The following is an 11,548-nucleotide window of genomic DNA, read 5'->3' on the forward strand; positions in this document are numbered from 1 at the left end:
TAATCCTTGCTGTGGGTTATCCAGGAATTCCACAATAAAACACCCTACTGAGAGAAAAAGGTTTTTGGCTTTTGACCCAAAGATTTAATGTCCTTGCAGCTTTTGGAACACAACATTTCTCCCTAAAAGTTTACCATCAAATGGTGACATCTGTCAAGAATAAAAAGCTATAATTCTATTCATATACTACTTTGAAGTTGAAAACTAAAATTACATTTACTGGACATAGATTTAAAAACCTCTATTTTCAAAGTAACCACAGACCAATTTTTTACAGTGAAGCCTCATATCAGAGTAAATTTCACAGTGGTTGCTGCTTCTGAAAGGATTTCATGGCATTGTGCTTACAAGCCTAGGCATTGGAGCCAAGTTGCATATGCTTAAATTCCAGTTCTGTCACTCCTGCTAGCTGTGCAACAAGGGCAAAGGGATTTACTTTCTCTAAGCCAGTATTTCCCAATCTGTAGAATGGGGACAAATCCAGTGCCTGCTTTAGAGTGTTGCTGTGGAGATTAAAGGACTAAGGGTAACCGATGTGCTCACTCAGCATAGTGCTTGGTAAGCACTCCCTGGATTGTGTAAGGTAAGAAGACATTTTATTTTCCCATTTGTTTTCTTAGATTTAGGGCCTGCATAATGGATCAGACAGAAATTTCCTCTTTCTAATATGTTGAGCCCATCAATCACTACAGTATGATGATCAATCTGTGGGTAGAATCTGCCTCTCATCCTATATCACGAGGGTGGCCCATGGCTCCAGAAAGTATATCCCCCCAAATAGGTTTATCCTGTTCACCCAGCATGTGATTAGTGTGATGCTAATTTGTACCTCCAGAACTAAAAGAGGGAAAAAGGCTTTATAGTACAATTGTTAAAAGCTTAGTTTTGGAGCCAGATAGACAAATATTAAGAATCCCACATTCTGTGTGGCCTTGGGCAAGTCGCTGAACTTCTCCACTGCTCACCATTCTTATCTTTAAATGAACTTTATAACAATACCACTTTTATAGGATTACTATGAGGATTAAATCTGATGTGACAGACACTGTGCTAAACATTTTATAAACATAATAAGTCTTCGGTGAGTACAGAAATCCTTTAAGCCTTGTAACAGATTCTCATTTTTTCTTCAAATAAAGACATGGTCAATGTAAACGTAAAATGATGCAATCACTATGGAAAACAGTTTGGCAGTTCCTCAAAAAGTTAACTATAGGATTGCTATGTGATCCAGCAACTCTACTGCTAGGTAAATACTCCCTCCAAAATGAAAACATATGTCCACACAAAAACATGTACACAAATGTCTGTAGGAGCTTGAGTCATAATATCCAAAATGTGAAAACAACCCAAATGTCCATCAACTGATGAATGAACACTATCAAATACTATTCAGCGATAAAAAGAAATGAAGTACTAATACATTCTATAACATGGATGGACCTCAAAAACTATATGCTAAGTGAAAGAAACCAGACACAAAAGACCACATATTGTATGATTCCATTTTCTTTTAACTGAAGAATAGTTGATTTACAATGTCATGTTAATTTCAGGTGTACAGCACAGTGATTCAGTTATATATATAAAGGTTTTATATATATTCTTTTTCATATTTTTTCCCTTATAGCTCATTACAAAATATTGAGTATAGTTCCCTGTGCTATACAGTAGGTCTTTGTTGGTTATCTATTTTATATGTGGCAGTATGTACATGTGTGATTCTATTTGTATGGAATATCCAGAATAGGCAAGTCTACAGAGATTGGAAGTGTCTATAGATTAGTGGTTGCCAAGAACTAGTGGCGGGGAGATGAGGTGTAAACTGGTGTGAGGTTTCTTTTGGGGGTAATGAAAATATTCCAAAATTCTATTGTGATGATGGCTGCGTAACTCTGTAAGCACACTAAAAACCATTGAATTATACACTTAAAACGGGTGAATTGTATGGTATGTAAATTACATCTCAATAAAGCTGTCTACAAAGAATATATAGGCACACTACAGAGATATTTCAGGTTTGGTTCCAGACCACCACAATAAAGCAAATATTACAATAAAGCAAGTCACATGAAGTTTTTGGTTTCCCAGTGCATATAAAAGTTACGTTTCCACTATAGTAGTCTGTTAAGTGTGCAATAGCATTGTGTCTAAAAAAAAATGTACGTACCTTAATTAAAAACAGTTTATTGCTAAAGAATGTTAACCATCATCTGACAACTCAGGGTTGCCACAAACACTTAATTTGTAAAAAACACAATATCTGTGAAACACAATAAAACTAGGTATGTGTGTATTGAATGGTAACTACATCTACTCTAGGTTCCTGGCTGGGATGTCGAATATATTGGTTTGTGTGTTATAAACATTCAAAATGTAGCTATTGAATGAAGAGCAAAATAGAGAAGCCTAACTTTTCCTCTGGAATGTCCTGCCATTGCCAAAGAGTCTTCCTTCCCCTCCTAGCCAGAAATCAAGTTGAATCAAGTGCCAAAGCCAACCTAAAGACGTTGAAAGTCAGGACATTTTTCTTGCAGTAGGTATTGGCGTAGGAACTAGACCCCTTGCTGGTTGGCTCTTTGGTCTAAATAAGCAATAATCTCTCACCTACAAATACACACACTCTCTTCCATACACAACCAAACAGTCTGAAGATCAGAACGTTGTTTTAACAAGGTGACCAGACTAAAAGATTTTAATGACTTATTCAGTCACACCATTGTTTGAATGAATTTTTCCTCTGTGTTTATGGGTTAAGAAAAGAAACATAACATAACTTATTCATTCATTTAGTTAATATTTTTAGATCACCTACTCAGTGCCAAGCACTAGTCCAAGTGTTGCATATACTCAGATTATTGATCTACTTGGACAACATCAAACAGAAGCATTTTATCTCCTCAAGATGACTCTCATGTGCTCCTGGAGATCAAATAGGAATACAAATTTAATTAAATTAAGGTCTGGTCAGCTATCCAGAAAAAGTAAAAAGCATACTCTAGTTGCTTAAGATTTTTAAGCAAAGAATGATGACACTTGACTGTCCATTGGGAAACCATTTATTACTCTGGTCCTATGTCTTCTGTACACACTAAAGTATTTATCCAAAGAGAATGTTGAAAGGAATTTATTCTCCAATGAATAACCTGATCCTCCAAACACGAGTTTCACTACAGTTTCCAACACAGGAAAGAGGGAGAAATGGCACAGAAGGCGATAGCATGACACACTAAGGCACCACACTTGAGTCCTCCAGCCTCCTCTGTGCTCGAAGCTTTACCTTGGCTGTTCCCCTCAGCTTTCAACTGGCTTCAATTACCTCTAGATTTAGCTTCAACAAACAACCAAGTATTGAAAACTCAATTTTCCATTCTTCAAAGTGCATTACCAGAAAAAGTGAAATGCAAGGCAACAAAGAGCATTAAATCATTAGGATCTTGCCCCTTGCTGTGGTGAAACCACACGGCTTGGCCCACTTCCAAGGCTAGAATTAATGAATGAGCAGGATTCTCAGGGAAAGCCTTTAACTACAGTCTGCTTAGCCCACAGAGCCTGCCCCTTTATTGCTCTTGGCATGTCTGCCTCTGTTTCTAATGGATCACCTTCCCAGGGAAATACGCACAGGGGGAAAGTTGCAGCCTTACGAATTCCTGTTTCCATTTCTTTTCTTCTCTTTAGAAACAGACTTAAGGAGATTTAATTATGCTGAAGCAGAAAAATCTTGAGTCTTAAGACTAAGACAGCAATCAACTGTGTTCCCTCTCTGCCATTTCTCAGCTGTGGGGAATCTGACACTTGCTTGCAGCCATGCTCCTAGGCTACAGTATCCCAATATCCAACCTTCCTTCAGCTCGGACCTCATGGGCCTCACAGCATCAGCATCACAGATACCTCTACCTATACTCTACCTTCTTGAAGAGGCAGTGTGTTGTTGAGTCAGGGTCAAGGGCAATGCTGGCTACATCCTAGGGCTGGAACTTCATTAGATACGCTAGGTTAAGAGCTTTTTGGCTTCTATTCTAGGTCTCCTCTCCTGATTGCTTCTCTCTGTTGGGCCAGCCTAAAGCTAGAGCAGGAAAACAGGCCTGAGGATGCTTTGTGACATTTATTGTATGTAAGCTACCCAATAATCATATCCTTCTTCTTATACAAATGTCACCTCAATAGGCTTTTAAGGAGTTCCCTCTACCCTCTCTAGACACAGACTGGCAACTGGCCACGAATCACCCTGCCCACCTCTAACCAATGGGTGAGCACATGACATAAGCTGGGGCCACAAGCCCTCCCTCCCCCAAATTTTACTCTTCAGCAGGATGATTAGAAAAACTGAACACAGATTTTTTTCTTGAGGAAGAGGACTGTTTAGGGGAAGACACATTATCAGTTCCTGCTCTAAAGAGTCCACTTATCCACCTTCTACTGCCCCCAGCACACACAGACGCATGCTGTTGTCCTGTTCATCAGCCTCCCTTCTGTTCCATGAGTAATTCCACATCCTTCCAATAAATTCCTTCTTTGCATCAGTTAACCAGAGTCAGTTTCTGATACTTGAAACCAAGCAGCTGCATAATAGGTTCATTTTTTTCTCAGTTTAATAAAGCCAACTCAAGGATGCAACTAGTCTCTAAAGATGGTCTATGCTTCCCATCTTCAAGGAAATCTTTGTAAATGTACATTATATTTGTGTGGCACTTCCCAGGCTTTAAAGTACTCTCTCTCTCTCTCCACACACACACACACACACACACACACACACACACACACACACAGCATGTGCATATATATAAGTACGCATTCATATATACACGTGCGTGTGTGTGTGTGTGTGTGTGTGTGGAGAGGGATAGAGAAAGAGAGAATCATTCTCAACTGAGACTAAAATGAAACAAACAGCTCTCCAACTCTGTGACATAAACAGCTATTGAACACAGAAAAAAGTGAACTGAGGTGCTTAGAAAAAGAATGGCATTGTAAATGTCCTCAGACTTTCTGGCTCCAGCCCAGAATGCTTTTAAGTAAACAACACACAAAAGCATAAAACCAAATGCTTTAACACTTACTAATGAAGTATTATAGACCCCTTATCTCATTGAATCCTCTTCATAGCCATCTGGGATACTATTAGGCTTATTTAACACTATGAAGTAAATGAGAATTTCAAGTAAATTGTCTTGTGTCTCAGCTAACAAATTAGAAAAACAAGATGATGCGACACCAGATCATTTGGAATGCCAAGTCTATGTTCTTTACCCCACATCATATCCACCTCTGCAATGGGGGAAAAAACATACACTTAATGGACTTAAATCAGAAAACACTTTAATAAACGTTACTTGATAATAAACGGTTTAACTATGGGAGGGAGGGGTAAATTTCTGCCACTGAGCATATATCAACATAAATTCAAGGTAGATTAAAGAGTTCAACGTTTAAAAATGAAGCAATAACAAAGTAGAATAAAATATAGGCAAGATTTTTCTGATCTCAGGGTGGGGAAAGCCTTTCTAAGTTAAACAAAGGAAGCATCTTAAAGGACATTATTGATATATTTGACTGCATACCTATTAAAAACATCTGTAGCACAAAAAGTACTATGAATTGAATCCAAAGACAAACAGGAAAAATATTTCCAAAATACATTATGCAAGATAAATAGTCTTAGTATATACATATTTCTTCTGAAATAAAAATATTAATCAACACTTCAATATAAAAATATACTCAACAGTCGTACAGTCAAATCACAGAAGTAATAGATAGGGGAAGAATACATCTAATTTAAAAATACAGGTTCTCTAATAATGAAAGAAATGCAAATTAAATAAACTATGAGTTTCTATTTTCACACACCACATTGACAAAAGTTTTTTAGTTGTATCAATACTATTACAACACTGAATGCACTGAGTAATTCTGTAGCAAACACTTTAATAATATGTAACAAACACCTTAAAAAATGTCATTATAACTTGTCTCAGTGGGGAAGTGTTTTAAAAATACATTACATTTATATGATAAAACGCAAGGCAGTTATTAGGTGATAGGATGATTTTCATCTTCTTTGTTTACATGTATACATGTAAACATGTTTACATGTTTATATTTTCCAAATTTTTACAGTGAGTATCTACAGGACAATGTGTGTGTATGTACATACATATAAACACATATATTGCTATACATACACACATGTATATATATATACATACACATAAATGATTTTTTAAATTTTGCACATTTAAGTTTGTATGTATTCGTGTGTGTGTGTTTATTGAGAATTTTAAACTCAATGGGGCATAAATAAGAAATCATTTCATTCTTATTTTGTCAAATCTCCCTTTTCCCTCCCATGTTGATACCCTAGGCAGAGTCCATAATTTCTGGACTCTTTCAGTGATTTGGAAACTCAGTCTTTTCATTTTAAAACAGAGTCTGTTCTCTGCTTTGGGGCTCTCTCCGGCTCCAACCCCAGGCAATGCCCCAGCTTGGAGGCCCTCAGATGGAGAGGGGGCCGTGGTCTGCACTTGATCTTTCTAGGTTGAGGTGGGGAAGGACGCGGTGGCTCCTGGGATACCCCCTGCTGTCCTTCTTATGGACGCAGCTTTTCCTCTCTGAGGGGCCAGGAGCCCAGGAGGCTCCACTGGTGGAACCCGCAGAGCCCTCTTCACATGGCTCCCTGGTTTGCAAGATCTGCCTGTACACCCACTTCTTCTGCACCCTTTCTCCTCTCCACCACTCTGATGTTGCCAGAGCCTTTTGTTTCTGAGGCTTCTATCCGAGCAACTAAGCCATTCAGGATAGAGGTCTCCGGGGCTTATCCATCATGGGGAGAGGAAAAAGAGTTAGAATACAGAGCAGGCAACTAAATGCCTCTGGACACCTCAATTTCTCTTCATTCCTGTCCCCGTGAGCTGTCGCCCTCCAGCTCCCTGCCTCCCACTCTCCTCCAACTCATTCTCCACCCTGCAGCCCAAGGACTCCTTCTAAAACCCACACCCAATTGCTTAAAAACCTTTCAGTGATTTCCTGCACCCTGAGGGTAAGCTCCAAAGCTACTCACGGGGCTGTGAAATGGCATCTGGTTTCTCCTTAGTGTCTACCTTCATTTGGTCCTCCACTTCCTCTCCCATCTTAGCTGCACTGAATGTTTACCCATCTCCAACTAGTCGCACTCTCCACATTAGGTCCCCACACACGTCTTCCCTTTTTCCAACGTACGCTCCGCCATGCCCAGTCCTATCACATCTGCCTCCCCCTTCACCTAATCAGTGTCTGCCCATTCTTCAGATTGCAGTCTAATCTATTACAATCCCTCAGGGAGGCCCCCCGCCTGAGACAGGGCAAGGGCCCCATGGACCCTTCCATCACCTGTCATACACTCATTATACTATTTTGCAATCACTGATTTAATTTCTGTGCTCTCTCATAGGCTCCACTGAGAGTTAGAATTGCATCTGCCATATTTACATGGGTTTATATCCTCAAGACCTAGCACCTAGTCACTTAACTAAGAATAATAAATACATAATGAGGATTTGACTATAAACGAATTCCTAAACTTGGATTGAAGGCTGCTTAAGGGTATCTGGCATGGTCCTCTGCAGGACACAAACTGAATAATCAAAAAGAACTGAATAAAAGGTGTATTTTTTCCAAACTGTGGGCACAGCCTAAGGAAAGCAGCAAGGGTGGAACAGCATCCTAAGACATGTACCTAAGGAAGCACTTACCACCCCAAGGCACAAAGGGGAACAGAAGGGAGCCTCGGTCAGGATCTACTCAGAGATAGGGCTGCACAGAGAAGGATACCTGAGCAGAAGAAAAGCTGATATGAACTGCAATTCAGCAGGGAGTCAGGGAATGAATACCTGAACTTCTCCCTCCTCTCCACCCCCATCTCCTGTTGGCGTCTTCCATTGCCTGAAAAAATCCAAAGCCACAGGACAAGGAAGTACAGTGATGTGGTCCATCTAAACCAGGTTTCCAGGGTGCAGAGCAGGGTGGAGAAGAAGGGAGGGTAGATTTGGAGTGGTACCAGCACCAGCAGAGGTTTTCCTAGCTCTACATTTCTTTGCATCCCCCTCAGTGTTTGGCACAGAAGCAGTGGGCCATAAACACCCATGAAAATGGATCCACTAAATTGAATTGAATGAAACAGAATGGAATTGAATTGCTTTGAACTGAATGGAGCAAACCAGACTGCTAAGTAGTTTCCAAGTCAAGAGTTGTCTTATCTTTATGGTATAATCATGGATCTTGCACCCCTGAATTCCAATACGGTCTCTCTAAGCCTCCTGGTTTAGCAGAGTTTGGAATGCACAACATCCCATGTTCCGAGCAATTCCAGTGAATCCTGCAATTCACTGTTACATGGCATTGTATGTAACTTCATATGTTATCTTTAATTCCTGGGTCTCCCTCCCCACTAAGTTTATAAGGCATGGTAAATTGGGCAAAGAAATATTGTTTGTCTTTAGGGTTTCAAACCCTAAGAGGTAGTAGACTGTTAGAGGTTTATACACATGCATTAAAAAATGAAAACAAGGAAAGTGTTACTTTTACATGGGATTTCCAACATTGTGCAGCAGCATCTGTACAAGCCTCCAGGTGCTGGTATTGGCTTGTAGAGAGCAGCACCTTGTGAACACGAAGCTGGTAATTTACCTGGTGCAGCGTCTGGGAGCACAGAGCCATTTGAACAGCAGCTGATGCTGGGGCAGGTGGTGTGCCCAAGGCATTACTGGCATCCCTTTAGGAGAGCAGTTAGAGTCCTGGAGTTAGAAGGGTCACACGGGCCGAGTCAGGCTGACTCTAAAATAACCTGTTGAAAATCAGTCATTTTAGTCGAAACAATTACCAAACTCTTAAAGTAACAATCAGATGATTAGATAGTCCCCTGTTTACCCAATCATATTATTGATATTTTACCATAGGCCCAGTCTTTAAAAAAGACAATTTAAACCCAGTAATTAAACTTGAACACAATGTGGGACTTCCCTGGTGGCACAGTGGTTAAGAATCTGCCAGCCAATGCAGGGGACACAGGTTCGATCCCTTGTCTGGGAAGATCCCACATGCCGTGGAGCAACTCAGCCCGCAAGCCACAACTACTGAGCCTGTATGTCACAACTACTGAAGCCCACACTCCTAGAGCCCATGCTCCACAACAAGAGAAGCCACTGCAACAAGAAGCCCGCGCACCCCAATGAAGAGTAGCCCCCGCTCACCACAACTAGAGAATGCCTGCGCACAGCAATGAAGACGCAACGCAGCCATACATCAAAAAATTAAAAAGAAAAAAAGAAAACTTGAACACAATGCAAGTCCAAAGTGTCTAGTTGGACTAGAGGGTCTTTTATGACTCTGGTAGGGGAACAGAACCCAACCTAGCTACTATAGGAAAATTACTCTTTGCCAGATTTTTGGTATAATAATGAGAATCATAATTTCACCCACAGTTAAAACAGTCTGTGTAATTAAATCATGGTATAATGAGATTATATGACTATACAGAGGCTGAAAAATCACTGATCTTGATGTCAAGATCTGACAGAACACAAAACAGAAACCCACAAAAACCTCACAAAAGTAGTGTTTATAGAGTCAACTATAAAATAACACAGTGATGTGATCAGTTGTGTAATATGGAAACAAAAAAAAAAGTTACATCATTCATTAAAACCTACCTAGTCTGTTCATTCCAAAAGAGAAGTAATTTTAAATTAGGTTAAAATAGCATAAAGGGAGGTGGAGATTTGAAAATGATAAGGACACACTTTAAGCCAAAAGATTTTACGTCACTTTGCTGTGCAGCAGTGATCGGCACAACATTGTAAATCAACTCTACCTCAATAAAAAAAGATTTTTTAAATAGCTATCCACTAATGAAAAATCTGAAAGACAAATTAAGGAAACACTCCCATTTACCACTGCAACAAAATGAATAAAATACCTAGGTATAGGGCTTCCCTGGTGGCGCAGTGGTTGAGAGTCCACCTGCCGATGCAGGGGACACGGGTTCGTGCCCTGGTCCAGGAAGATCCCACATGCTGCAGAGCGGCTAGGCCCATAAGCCATGGCCGCTGAGCCAGCGTGTCCGGAGCCTGTGCTCCGCAACGAGAGAGGCCACGACAGTGAGAGGCCCACATAACGCAAAAAAAAAAAAAAAAAAAAAAAACCTAGGTATAAACCTACCTAGGGAGACAAAAGACCTTTATGCAGAAAACTATAAGACACTGATGAAAGAAATTAAAGATGATACCAACAGATGGAGAGATATACCATGTTCTTGGATTGGAAGAATCAATATTGTGAAAATGACTATACTACCCAAAGCAATCTACAGATTCAATGCAATCCCTATCAATTTACCAATGGCATTTTTTATGGAACTAGAACAAAAAATCTTAAAATTTGTATGGAGACACAAAAGACCCCGAATAGCTAAAGCAGTATTGAGGGAAAAAAATGGAGCGGGAGGAATCAGACTCCCTGACTTCAAACTATACTACAAAGCTACAGTAATCAGACAATTTGGTACTGCCACAAAAACAGAAACACAGATCAATGGAACAAGATAGAAATCCCACAGATAAACCCACGCACCTATGGTCAGCTAATCTATGACAAAGGAGGCAAGGATATACAATGGAGAAAAGACAGTCTCTTTAATAAGTGGTGCTGGGAAAACTGGACAGCTACATGTAAAAGAATGAAATTAGGACACTTCCTAACACCATACACAAAAACTCAAAATGGATTCCAGACCTAAATTTAAGACTGGACACTATAAAACTCTTAGAGGAAAACATAGGAAGAACACTCTTTGACATAAATCACAGCAAGATCTTTTTTGATCCACCTCCCAGAGTAATGGAAATAAAAACAAAAATAAACAAATGGGACCTAATGAAACTTCAAAGCTTTTGCACAGCAAAGGAAACCATAAACAAGACGAAAAGACAACCCTCAGAGTGGGAGAAAATATTTGCAAATGAATCATCAGACAAAGGATTAATCTCCAAAATATATAAACAGCTCATGTAGCTCAATATTAAAGAAACAAACAACCCAATCCAAAAATGGGCAGAAGACCTAAGTAGACATTTCTCCAAAGAAGACATACAGATGGGCAAGAAGCACATGAACAGCTGCTCAACATCACTAACTATTAGAAAAATGCAAAACTACAATGAGGTATCACCTCACACCAGTTAGAATGGGCATCATCAGAAAATCTACAAACAAATGCTGGAGAGGGTGCGGAGAAAAGGGAACCCTCTTGCACTGTTGGTGGGAATGTAGATTGATACAGCCACTATGGAGAACAGTATGGAGATTCCTTAAAAAACTAAAAATAGAATTACCATATGATCCAGCAATCCCACTACTGGGCAAATACCCAAAGAAAACCATAATTCAAAAAGACACATGCACCCCAATGTTCATTGCAGCACTATTTACAATAGCCAGGTCATGGAAGCAACCCAAATGCCCATCGACAGACGAATGGATAAAGAAGATGTGGTACATATATACAATGGAATGT

The sequence above is a fragment of the Globicephala melas genome, chromosome 12 (assembly GCF_963455315.2).
Source record: "Globicephala melas chromosome 12, mGloMel1.2, whole genome shotgun sequence".
In the NCBI taxonomy this organism is placed as follows: Eukaryota; Metazoa; Chordata; class Mammalia; order Artiodactyla; family Delphinidae; genus Globicephala; species Globicephala melas.